The 14341-nt window shown below is 35.5% G+C and overlaps 1 pseudogene; it reads left to right on the forward strand.

Moving 5' to 3' along the window:
* The window catches only part of LOC149125029 (polyadenylate-binding protein 1 pseudogene), a 36759-nt pseudogene extending 23468 nt beyond the window's left edge, over positions 1–13291 (forward strand).
* Positions 13292–14341: the final 1050 nt, after the last annotated feature.

Raw genomic sequence — 14341 nt, forward strand, 5'->3', positions numbered from 1 at the left:
CATTGGAGAAACCCTGCAAAATATAGGCATAAGCAAAGACTTCTTGGAAAAGACCCCAAAGGCACAGGCAGTCAAAGCCAAAATTAACAATTGGGATTACATCAAATTGAGAAGTCTCTGTACTTCAAAAGAAACCGTCAGGAAAGGGAAGAGGCAACCAACAGAATGGGTTAGGATACCCATGTGCACATTAGAGTACCTGGGTTCAATTTCCAACTTTAACCATGATTACAGTTTCTTGCTAATGTAGATTCTGGGAAGCAACAATGAAAGTTCAAATAATTTTTTTTTTTTGCCACCCCTGTGTGTTATCAGTATTACATTCCTGTCTGCCTACTCAGCATCTGTATCTGTCTCCATGGCAAACTTTTGTAAAGTGAACCAGCAGATGGGAACTCTTTTTCGCTATCTCTCTGTGTTTCTCAAATAAGTACATGAATAAATTAAAAATATTTATTCCTAGTTATTTATTTTATTTAGCTTTTGTGAATATAATTGATTTCACAATTTCTTTCTCAGCAATTTGTCATGGCTACATAGTAAAGCTATTAATTTTTGTTGATTTTGTATCTGGCAACGTGGCTAAATTGTTGTTTTTGTAGAGTCTCTAGATTTCTCTAGAGAATTATTTTATCTGTGGACGGGGTAATTTTAGTTCCTCTCTTTCTATTTATACGCCTTTTATTTATTAATAAACACTTCTCAATGAATAAACTAAAATAGCCAACATAATTACTTAGAAAGGCTCAACATCATTAGCTGTCAGGGAATGCAAATCAAAATCACGATGATATTTCATTCAGTCGTTAAAATGCTGGTATCAAAAAGACAAATAGGGGCCATGGAGTAGGGATTGGGCCATAGTCTACAGTGCCAGTATTCCATGTGGGTGTTAGTTCAAAAACTGGCTGTTTCAATTCCTGTCCAGCTCCCTGCTGATGTTCCTAGGTCAGGGGGTGGGAGGCAGTGGAGGATGGCTCAAGTGCTTGGGTACCTGCATCCTTCTGGGGACTTAGATGAAGCTCCTGGCTGCTAGCTTCTGTCTTTGGTCTGGTCCATCCCTAGCCATTGTGGCCATTTGGGGGTGAACCAGCAGATTGAGGATTCTCTCTCTTCTCTCTCTCTTTTTTTTTATCTCTCTGTGGTCCCACCTTTCTAAATAAATAAGCAAACATTGTGCTAAAAAAAACTGTCATTGTGCTACTGTAGCTTAAGCTGATGCTTTCAAGCTGGTACCCAATATTGTACAGCTGGTCTGAGACCTAGCTACTCAAGTTCTGATCCAGCTCCCAGCTAATGCACCTAGAAAAGTAGCAGGTGATGGCCCATGTGCTTGATTTTCTGTCACCTAAGTAGGAGACCAGAATGCAGTTCTGGAAAACCTCTCTTTATGTCTCTCTCTGTCTTTGCCTCTGTCTTTGCCTGTACTTCTCTATCTCTTTGACTTGCAAATAAATTAACTTTAAAAATAAAGATAAATAATAACATGTTGTTGAAGATTTTGGAAAAAAAAAGTATTTCTTATAGGTAATTGGAGGGAATATGAATTAGTATAATCATTATTGAGAACAATATGAGAATTCCTCAATTATTAAAAATAGATCTACCATATGACTAAGCTATTTCCACTTTTGAGTGTATATCCCAAGGAAATCAATATATAAAAATTACCTCTAGGGGAAAGCACTGTGGTAAAGCCACTGCCTGCAGTGCCGGTATCCCATATGGGTGCCACTTCGATTTCCAGCTGCTCCACTTCTGATCCAGCTCTTTGCTATGGCCTGGGAAAGCAGTAGAAGATTGCCCAAGTCCTTGTGACCAAGAAGAAGCTCCTGGCTCCTGGCATCAGATTGGCACAGCACCAGCCATTGCGGCCATCTGGGGGATGAAGCAGTGGATGGAAGACCTATCTCTGGCTCTCTGTCTGTTTGTCTCTTTCTCTCTCTGCCTCTGCCTGTCTATAAATCTGATATTCAAATAAAATAAATTAATCTTTAAAAAATATCTACACTCATGTTTATTGTTGTATTTTTTACAATAGCATATAGAATCAATCTCAGTGTCCATTGACAGGTAAATGGATAAATAAAATATGATATATATTGACAATGGAATAATAAAAATGGTTATTTTACCATTTGCATGAAAATTAATGGAACTGGAAAATATTATGTTAAGTGAAGTAGCTGAGACATGGAATGGCAAATACCACATATTCTCTCATAATTGGAAAATAAATTTAAAAAAATCTGAACATAGAATAATAATAATATCACTTAGGTGAAGGTGTGGGAGAGGGGATAGAGAACATTGTGTAACAGAACCAAATATGTATAGATAAAAGGAATTAATTCTCATGTTCTGCAGCATAGTAGGGCACAAGAACTTAAAATAGAAATCAAAAAGGAAATAAAAATTTTCTAGAAATGAGAGAAGATGACAATAAAATATATCAAATTTATGGCATATAGCAAATGCAATGTTAAGAGGGAAGTTTACCACAGCTGGTTCCTACATCAAGAAATTGGAAAGGCATCAAATAAATTAGCTATAATTATATCTCATGGACCTAGAAAAATAGCAAACCAAACCCAAAATTAGTTGAAGAAAAGAAATGATTGAAATTAGAGAAGTATTAAACAAAAGGTGGCGGGTGAGAGGGAAGTTATGGGGGGGAATTGTAATCCATAAGCTGTACTTTGGAAATTTATATTCATTAAATAAAAGTTAAACCCCCCCTACAAAAAAAGAGATCAGTGAAATGAAAAGCTGTAATTTTTGAAAAAAATAAAATAAAATTTGTACACCATTGGCTCAGCTAGTTAAAAAAAGAGGGAGAAGATCCAAATTAATAAAATCAGATCTGAAAAAGGAGATGTAACAATGAACATCACAGAAATAAAAATAATCAGGAATTACTAGAATCAGCTATTTCCTAACAAATTGGAAAATCTGAAAGAAATGGATACACTCCTGAATACATGCAATCTACCAAAATTGAGTCGTGAAGACACAGAAAACTTAACAGGTCAATAACCAAGATAGAGATTGAATTAGTAAAAAAGACCCTCTCAACAAAGAAAAGATCAGGTCTAGATGGCTTCACTGTTAATTCTACCATACATTTAAGGAAGAACAAATCAAATCCTTCTCAAATTATTCAAAACAGTCAAAAGGGAGGGAATCCTCCAAACCTCTTTCTATGGTGCCAGTATCACCTTAATTCCAAATCCAGAAAAAGATAAAACAAAGAAAAAGAACTATAGACCTATGTCCCTGATGAACATACATACAAAAACCTCAACAAAATACTAGAAGATTGAATTCAATAACACATTGGAAAGATCATTCACCTGGACCAAATGGGATTTATCCCTGGTATGCAGGATGATACATCACATTAATAAACTGAAGAATAAAAAGCACACAATTAACTCAATAGATGCAGAGAAAGCATTGGATAAAATATAATACGTATTCATGATGAAAATCTTAAGCAAATTGGATATTGAAGGAACATTCATCAAAACAGGGCAATTTATGACAAATGCACAGGCAACATTTTATAGAATGGGAAAAAGTTGGAAACTATTCCACTAAGATCTGGAACCAAACAAGAATGTTCACTTTCACAACTTCTAATCAATATAGTCCTGGAAGGTTTATCTGGAGCCATTAGGAAAGAAAAAAAAAAAAAAAAACTAAGGGCTACAAATTGGAAAGAATGAAGACAAACTATCCTTATATCCTTATTTGCAGATGACATGATTCTACACATAGGGAAACCAAAAGACACCACTAAAAGATTATTGACAGTCATAAAAATGTTTGGAAATGTTGCAAAATATAAAATTAGCATACAAAATGAATAGCCTTTGTATACACAGACAATGTCAAGGCTAAGAAAGAACTTCTAAGATCAATCCCATTCACTATAGCTCCAAAAGATTAAATTACTGGAATAAATTTAACCAAGAATGTAAAAGATCTCTATAATGAAAATCACAAAATACAAAATAAAGAAATATGAGAAGTCACACAAAAAATGGAAATATTTCCATGTTTTTGCATTTTTAGAATTAGTATCATCAGAATGTCCAAAATACTGGAAGCGATTTGCAGAATCAATTTAATCTAAATCAAAATACTGAAGACATTCTTCTCATCTCTAGAAAAAAATGATGCTAAACTTCATATGGAAACACAAGAGATCCCAAGTAGATAAAGAAATATTTAACAAAAAAGAAAAGATGGAGTCATCACAGTGCTGGATTTCAAGATGTACTATAGGACAGTTCTAGTCAAAACAGCCTGGTATTAGTACAAACTTAGACATGTAGACCACTGGCACAGAGTAGAAACTGCAGAAATCAATCCGTACAATCTACAACCAACAATTCTTTGAAAAAGGAGCTTAAATCAATCCCTGGAGAAAATAAAATCTCTTCATCAAATGGGAAAAATGAATCTTCACATGCAGAAGTATGAAACAAGACCCCTACTTATACCTTAAACCAAAGTCAAGTCAAAATGGAACAAGGATCTAAATCCAGATACTGGCAAATTACTAGAGGAGAACATTGGGAAAACTCGGCAAGACATTGTCATAGGCAAAGTCTTCTTGGAAAGGACACCAGAAGCACAGACAATCAAAGCCTAACTTGACAAATGCAATTACATCAAGCTGAGAAGTTTCTGCACTGCAGAGGAAACATTTAACAAAGTGTAGAGATAACTGACAGAATGGGTGAAAATATTTGGAAACTGTAACTGATAAAGGATTAAAATCCAGAATCTATAAAGAGCCCAAAAAATTCAACAACAACAAAATTAACAGTCCAGTTAAAAAATAGGCAAAAGACTACAAATAGGCATTTTTCAAAAGAGAAACTTCAAATGGACCATAGTCACATGAAAAGCTGCTTGAGATCACCAGGCATCAGGGTAAAGCAAATCAAGTCCACAATGAGGTTTCACATCACTCCAGTTAGAATGGATCGCATATAAATATCAAGAAACAATAAATGCTGTCAAGGATGTGAGGGAAAAAGTACCCTAATCCACTGTTGTTGGGATTGTAAAATAGTATAGCCATTTTGGAAGACAATGATGTCCTAAACAGCACTCTGGCCTCAGAATCAGCCCTTAAGGCATGCAGATCCGGCTGAAATGCCCATGAGAGTATTTCAGGCATGGAAAGCCAAGACACTCTGAGGGAAAAAAAAAAAAAAAAAAACAAAAACAAACAAACAAAAAAAAAACATAAATGAAAGATCTCCACGAGTGAGATCCCAGCGGAAAGAACAGGTCATCAAAGAAGGAGGTACCTTTCTCTGAAGGGAGGAGAGAACTTCCACTTTGACCATGGCCTTGTCTAAAAATTATCAGAGTCGGTGAACTCAGGGGGCTTCCATAGCCTTACAGCTCATGACAAGAGCCTAGGGTGATTACTGATGCCATAAACAAGAGTGTCAATTTGTTAAGTCAACAACAGGAGTCACTGTGCACTTACTCCTCATGTAGGATCTTTGTCCTTAGTGTGCTGTACATTGAGATTTAATACTATAACTAGTACTCAAACAGTATTTTTCACTTCATGTTTCTGTGTGGGAGCAAACTGTTGAAATCTTTACTTAATGTATGCTAAACTGATCTTCTGTATAGAAAGAGAAATGAAAATGAATCTTGATTTGAATGGAAGGGGTGAGAGAGTGGGAAAGGGGAGGGTTGCGGGTGGGAGGGACGCTAATGGGGGGAAGCCATTGTAATCCATATTCTGTACTTTGGAAATTTATATTCATTAAATAAAAGTTAAAAAAAAAGAAAGCTAAAAATAGATATACCATAATACCTAGCAATCCCATTCCTGGGAATCTACCCAAAAGAAATGAAAGCATACAGAAAAGTTATTTGTCATGTTTATTGCAGCTCAATTCACAATATCTAAGATAAAGATATAGAATATAGATATAGAATCAACCCAGATGTCCATCAACTGATGACTGGATGAAGAAATTGTGAGTTTTCTGAGTTAATTTAATCCTGTATTAATGGTAATATGGGGACATTGGGAGCCAAGGTCAGTAATTTTCAAATAATTGCAAGAATAAATGAGGAATTCAAAGCAGGCATGTTGTTAACGGAGATAGACAGATGATATAGATGAGATAGAGATAGACATAGAGATAGAGATAGAATGCAGATAGAGATAGAATAGTGATAGAGACAGAATATAGATATAATTAGATAATTATAGATTTATAGTATAGAATGCTACTCAGATGTAACAAAAGAATGAAATTTTGTTTTTTGCAACAAAATGGTGCAACTGAAAACCACTATACTTAGAGAAATAAGCCAGTTCCAAAGGAAAAATACCATATTTTCCCTGAGATGTAGTAACTATTACAGTACCAAAATGTATTGTTAGGAGTAAAGTTGATACTTTGAGATTTTTGTTTACAGCTCTTTTCTCTACTGTTGAAGATCAATTGTTTTTCTTTTTACTATTTGTTGAACTCTTTTACTTAGTGTAGGGTTAATCTTATGATCATTAAGTAAGCTGAAAGTAGATCTCTGTAATAATTAAGAGAGTGGATAATAGAGGAAGGTAGAGGGGGTATCAGAGCATGGGCAGGAGGTAGGTAAGGTGGGAAAATATAATTATGTTTCTAAATCTGTATATATGAATTAGATGAAATTTGTTTACCTTAGCTAAAAATTAAAAATAAAAATTATAAGACAGAGATGATATTTAAAATCATATATGTTAATTGGGAAGAGAGGAAAAAGTAATGAACTAATGTCCTTCCACTTAGCTTGGATCATTGGTTTATTCATTTAGGAAGTTATTAGTTTTAAAAGACATCACAGAGAATTATGGTTAATGTTTAAGGAAGATGAAAAATCAGAGTTAGATCAAAAGGAAGAATAAGTTTTAAATCATTACATTATTTGAAATATACATATAGGAAAATAAAATGAAAGCTAACTGGATATGAAAGACAGTATATTTTATTTATTTCGCCAGTATATTCATGCTCAAAGCTTCCTCTGACATATATTGTTGGATAGCAAATGTCAGCAGGAAGGGAAGAGTGAATTTTTCATGCATATTATAAGAATTCAACTGCCAAATAATTTCTCAAATATAATAGATAAATGATAAGTGTTTCATTTTCAATATTACTTTTAAATGCTAATCTTTCTTCCGGAAGAAATATTAATTCAATTTATGAAAAATATTTTTCTAAAACCATCTACTTCTGGTAAAGGTTAAATAGTTTCATGTCAAATAAAAGCATGCTATTTCTTAAATAAAAGGGCAGGTATGTTAATATAACTTGGATTTTCTTGCATATATGTCTTAAATCTTACTGGATGATTAGATTAGATGACCTTTATGTCCATCAAACCCTGGGATTTTGTGATTATATGATTAAATATCTTTTATTTATTCTTATCATATACAATAAGAATGTGATGTATCACCAGCAATTCTAATTAAGTAGTACTTTTTGCACCAGAAGGATTTCTATGCCAAGAATGCAGTGGTAAGAATAACTAACTCTTGGTTAATTTTAATCCTGTATGAATGGCATGATTAGGACCTTGGGTATCAGGGTCAGGAATTTCAAAATAATTGCAAGAATAAATGAGGAATCCAAAGCAAACATGATGTTAATGAATCAAGACTTCATCACTATATCATATGAAGCTCTATAACCTAGATTACAGTACAAACTCCCTCTTCTCCAATTTTATAGTGCTGTAAAAGTTTTAATAATTTTACTCTTAAAATACTGTCCAAATTATATTTTATGTTAATATCCTCTGAATGAATACATGCATGGGTAAGTGATAGAAGGATGAGAGATAGATTTTCTATACGAACTTCTGAGCTTTGCAATTTTTATCCTTACAATGCTGCAATAAAAAAATGTGTCTTTTCTAAAAAAAAAACAATAGTGTTTTGGAGGACATGAGAAAAACCAGTCCTGGTTTTTTTTTACGCCTTGTTTGATAATCTATAAATTTGTAATTAAAAATAATTTTAAACCTGGGTAAATGTGCTTCAATGTAAGAAACGCTAAAGAATGCAAATATATGTTTATCGATTTGTTGATAGAAGTTTATAAAAATGGAGCCAAGGGTCTTTTGAATCACAGTAATTAAAGCCTGTTTAATTTTACCTACTCTTTATGTCTTCAGGTTTAATCCCTTTGCCATTCCAATGGCCCATTCATCTCTATTAGATTTTCTTGATGGACAATATAAAACCGTGCAAGGATATTTCTTTTGAAAAAGGGCTATTTAGCTCAATTCAAGTTTTACACTTCATATTTAGTAGATTTTTTCTTTTTATTAAAGATTTATTTTATTTATTTGAAAGTCAGTGTTTCAAAGAGTGGTAGAGACAAAAAGAGAGGTCTTCTACCCACTGGTTCGCTCCCCAGATGACCACAACAGCTGGCGCTGTGGCTATCCAAAGCCAGGAGCTTAGGAGCTTCTTCCAGGTCTTCCACAAGGGTACAAGGGCCCCAGGACTTGGGCTATCTTCTACTGCTTTCCAAGGCCATAGCAGAGAGCCGGATCAGAAGGGGAGCAGCCGGAACTAGAACTGGCGCCCACATGGGATGCTGGCACTTCAGGGGCTTTAACCGGCTGCGTCACAGCATTGGCCCCAGATTTTCTTTTTTTTTAATGATTTATTTGCTTATTTGAAAGGCAAAGTTATAAAGAGAAAGGGAGAGAGAGAAAAAGAGAAGGAACTTCCATGTGCTTGGTCACTCACCAAATGGCTGTAATAGCTGGGGCTGGGCCAAGCCAAAGCCAAGTACCTGGAAATCCATACAGGTCTCCAACGTGGATTGGCAGGGGCAACAGCACCTGGGCCATCTTCAGTTCTTTTCCCAGGTACAGTAGCAGGGAACTGGATTAGAAGTCCAGCTGCCTGGACTACAACCAGCTCCCATGTGGGATGCCAGCTTTGCAGGCTGCAGCGTAACTCACTGCACTACAATGCCTTCTCCCAGTTAATTTTCTATTAAACTCCATTATGTTATGAAATATCCTCCCTTTCAATTTACAATACATTAACAGACGTTTCAAGGCGAACAGGAATAGATGTAAAAGCTGACATTAAAAAAAAGATTTTATATTTACAATTTGTTCAACAATTATCAAAATCCAAATTATGTGGCAAAGTGTTGTTTAACATACAGCATAGACTGAAAAATAATATAACAGTATACCATCTGTTTAGAAGATGCCTATAAAATTTGTTTTATTTTATTTATTTTTAATAAGGAATTTATTAGTATATTTGATTCTAAGGGTTACAGGAAAGATGTGATAATTACCATAATACAATTCTCATGTTAATCTGAGGTTAAAACAAAGAGGACAGATTTAATGTAGTTTATAGATACAATTTTAAAAATATAATAACACTTTCCTTCCTCCTTTTCTCCCTCTCCCTTTCCTTCTTTCTCTTTCTTACTTTCTTCCCTCCCTCCCTCCTTCCTTCTTGCTTTTCTTTCTTAAATTTTTGAGATAGCATATATTTAAATTACATTATAATAAAAGGCTAAATGCCTCACTAAATAAAATGTACAAAGAGTAAAACGTTAAAAGGCCTTAGTTCAGTGGGAATATAGACAAAGACTATACATAATAAGTAAATGAAAAGTTGACAATTCTAGTCATATACAGTACAATTTAAAACAATCACAGATCATTAAAATTATAGTAGTATATCATTCTTTTTTTGAAAAATTAATGTATTTATTTTGAAGGCCAAAGTTGGGGGCGGGGGGCTAGGCTTAGCCAAAACCAGGAGCCAGGAGCAATTGTTTTACATTTAATAGCAGTGAGGCATAACACTCATTGCTATCTAGTCACATGATCTGAGAGATATTCAAGTTTGTCAATGTCTTAGAAATTTCAGTTGCAACCAAGATGATTATAATCTGAAAGGTTGATAATTCCATGTATTGTAAATCTTCCTAATTTTCCTGGCTACAATTTCTAACTCTTATCAAGCCATCTCTTGCTTTATAATCTCTTTTAGCTTTATTGCTATCTAATATCACATATTTTTTGAAATTCCATCTAAATTATGAGCTTCATGAGATATTTTTGCCTACTGTGTTCATTTCAGTGTCACAGGCCTTATAAGTGTGCCTGTTGATTAACAGTGTCCTGTGAACACCACTTGAATAAATGAAAAGGATTTAAGTTTCCAGGAAATCCTTCAGTTGCACTTGTAAATGCAAAGATGTGATTATTCATTCCTACAGATCAGTCATGGAAAAGCATTTCTTCAGAGACATGGCACAAATTAATGAAAGCCAAGTAAATTCCATTCTTGTATCCACCAATGAACATTATACAGAATTTGAGGAAAAAGTTAAAAGAAATTTTACTTGTATTCCTCATAAAGTTAGATGCATTCAATATTTCTTCATACGTAATAAGTTGTTCAAGTAAAATTCATTAAATCTAGCTATTTTTCTAAGTAGTAGCATGAAATGTTTAAAGCTAGAGTTGGCTTAATTTCAACAAATTAGTTTTACTTTAGTAACCCAGAAAATTAAGCAAACTTACTTCTCTCAAGATTCAATGTCAGAACTGAGTTTGTGTTTGCAGAACTGTTAGTTATAATTAATAACAGTGGTTCGGATATTTTAGAAGATAAAGATTTATATTTTCAAAAGCATCTCATTTCAAAAATATTATAAAATACTGGGATTTTGATGATTAATTTTAATTAACAATAAATAGGATCACGGATTATAACTTTTTTCAATAATTGGCATAGTGAAAATTTAGATCCTTATTTAAATTTTTATTAAAAATGCATGAATTATATTTCTTCAACTTAGTTTCTTTAAGAAAGCTAATCTTTTCAAATTTAATCATTTTGTGCCTGCTTATACTCACACATAAAGCAGAACAATGATAACTATTAATAATTTCAGTAAACAAACATGGCCAATACAACAAATAATTCTAACAAGATTTTTGCCTTAAATTTCCTCCATTGTCGTTTACTCCACCAACTATTGATTAAACTCTACTATGAGTCAAATACTAGGCACTAAGGATTTATCATGTAGAATTTATAAGTTCATGAGAAAAGATTTACAATAAACAAATGAACACATGAATACTTTGATTATTATAAATGCTGAGAAATAAAGTGTTAGGTTATAATCACTGTTAAAGGGTGATATTTAAGCAAATACTTAATAAACAAGGAAAAAGTCATTCAAAAGTTACATAAATATCTTTGAAGAAAGTTACAGGAAGAGGAAACAGTAAATCGAAAATCATGTATAAGGGGTAATTGATGGAGTAGAAGAAGTAATCCTGTTCTTTCCAAGGACAAAAAGAACAGTGTGGTTAGAGAATTCTATCCAAGAAAGATCACAGAACAAGCCACAGATAGGAGACAGGGGTAGAGGCAGGTATAGTGTATATTATGATGGATGCAATCTTTAAGATATTCAAATACATAAATTAACCTATTATTCCTGATCTCAGTCTGAGCACTCCCATAATCAGTGAATTAAGACTAATATTTTTGGTCTTTTGCAAATATAATGACTTTCAATTGTTCCTGCTAAGTACATATATTTATAACAAATACAATCCATAAACAATATAAAATATGTAAATAATGTAATTTGTAAAGCATTTCCCTTTTTATTAGAATAATATAAAGTCATTTCTTTCTGCACAGTAGAGATTTTGAACAGTCATGTAAGTAATAGTTTTCAAGCAAACTCACATTGTGGTTTTGTATTTTCAATAACTGCATCTCACCCATACCCCTCCCACATTGTGGTTTTGGAATTGGCTTTAAAAATTGAAAGTTTGCAAGTATCTTTTGCAGTTTTGAGTTTTTCTTGGAAATGTCCAAAGATGAAAGACTTCCTGGAACATCTTGTACATGGAAACTGTAGGCACCCGGAGTGAGGAAAAGAGCCAACCATTATTCCCTGGCAGTCTAAGATGGATGGAAATGACAGCAGGACAGGTGACAGGAAGGGTCATAGGCCAGTGGGATGCAGATGAGAGACAAAGGGAGAGGCAGCAGCCATCTGGAATCTTCACCAATAAAGAACTGGTGACATCAGGGTACCGTTGAAGAGCCAAAAGTGTCAAGAACATGCTGTGCTGAGACCACCAGACTGGCCCTAAGCCAGGCTGAAACAGCAGACGGGGTAGTGTCTTTCTGCGCCTGAAATCATGTATTCAGTCTCCTGTTTCTAATGCTGTGACCAGGCCACATCAACCCCTTTGAAAGGAAGGAGGAGAGGTGACAGGTTTGAGAAGGAGCTAAGCTTCAATGGCAACCTTGATATTAAAATCAATGGGCACTTGGGACACTTCACAGGAACTAGAATTTTAATTCCTATTGGGCTTTGCAGTTACTGGTCTGGCCTGAGGAAAAGGTATTCTCCAGGAAAGAATCCTGATACAAAAATTAGCGCAACAAAGAGCGCCAGGCTCAACTCTTCAACCAGTATATGCAGAGAATGGCAGGTGCAGGAGCTGAGCCCAACCCAGTGATCAACGCTTACCTGCCAGCGCCTCCTTCAGGTGACTTCATGACAGCAACCCACAGACTCAGAAACATGGGGCATACTATCCTCCTAGCCAAACTGCTCAACTAAGACCAAGTCCTCGCTGGACCGCTCACCCATTCCAAGATAAGCCCAGTGCTATCCGCCCAGCCGCTCCTGGACCACCATTTAGTACCGTGAAACCAACTTCTTCACAGGTTCCACGAATCTCGTCTGCACAGCGTGTTGCTAACACATCAGCACCAACAATGGGACCACGTCCTGAAGCTGCTGCTGCAGCCACTGCTGCTGCCCACATCGTTCCACAGTTCCACAAATATGCTGCCTGAGCTCGCCATCCTTAATCTTAATGCACAGCCATCAGTTCCCAGGCAACAGCCGCTGATCACTTACGAGGTCCAGAACCTTTGCTTCTTTGTTGTCATCTGCACCACCACTCCAGCCCCCTCCATCCCTAGCCCAAGAGCAAAAACAAATCTGTGAAGGTTGCTTCCTCTTATTCAAGCACGCACCCGATTCTTGTTGGTTAATTCATTGGTTCGTTGTTCGTGATAGGTAATGCAGAACTTTATATGCTTGAGTCTCCAGCGTCTCTCTGTTCTAACGATGATGAAGCTGTAGGTGTACTACAAGCCCACCAAGATAAAAAGGCTGCCCAGAAAGCAGTGAACAGTGCCATTGGTGTTCCAAATGTTTAGAACTGATCGGGGATCATGAAAACAAAGAAAAATATCTAAACATTGAAAAACTCAAAATATTGTGGAGAAATGAAAATTATAGAATAAAAAAATGAACATTTTCCATCAAAACAGGTCCAAAAGAAACTTTGAACCTTACACACTGAGCAGGTCTAGCAGGCATACTACTACTTCTAGATTACTTATTGATCTAAAAACAACAAAAATCCACAAAATAGTAAAATATAAAAAAAAATTAAAGCTTTATACAGCCTGGAAAAAAGAATTTTCAGCAAAATACAAAAGTTTAAAGCATTCCTTTCTTTAATGTCAGCTCTGTTTTAAGGAACAGAATCCATAACTGAGCAAGGAAACATAATTTGGATTATAAAATTCCTGCTGTAATAAAAATTGCTTAAACATTGAAAAAATTCAGCTGCCGGTGCTGCGGCTCACTAGGCTAATCCTCTGCCTTGTGGCACCGGCACACCGGGTTCTAGTCCTGGTCGGGGCGCCAGATTCTGTCCCGGTTGCCCCTCTTCCAGGCCAGCTCTCTGCTGTGGCCAGGGAGTGCAGTGGAGGATGGCCCAAGTGCTTGGGCCCTGCACCCCATGGGAGACCAGGAGAAGTACCTGGCTCCTGCCATCGGATGGATCAGCGTGGTGTGCCTGCCACGGTGGCCATTGGAGGGTGAACCAATGGCAAAGGAAGACCTTTCTCTCTGTCTCTCTCTCTCTGTCCACTCTGCCTGTCAAAAAAAATAAATAAAAAAGAAAAGAAAAAATTCAGCACATGTAGTTTTACTTGTGAATTTAGAACAGAGGAAAAACAAAGTGAGAAGGATACATTATCAAGTCAGTTGCCACTATGGACTTCTCATTTGGGGGATGTTTGTTTTGTTTATTTTAAAAAGCTTAGTACATAACTGATAGAATTAAAAAGGAGAGAACGATCTAACATGGGAAGCAGGATACACAGCAGACTCATAGAATGGCAGATATCCTAAACAGCACTCTGGCCTCAGAATCAGCCCTTAAGGCATTCAGATCTTGTTAAAAAGCCCATGAGAAT

This window comes from Oryctolagus cuniculus, chromosome 8, assembly GCF_051225735.1.
Source record: "Oryctolagus cuniculus isolate XC-2025 breed Fujian yellow rabbit chromosome 8, ASM5122573v1, whole genome shotgun sequence".
Lineage (NCBI taxonomy): Eukaryota > Metazoa > Chordata > Mammalia > Lagomorpha > Leporidae > Oryctolagus > Oryctolagus cuniculus.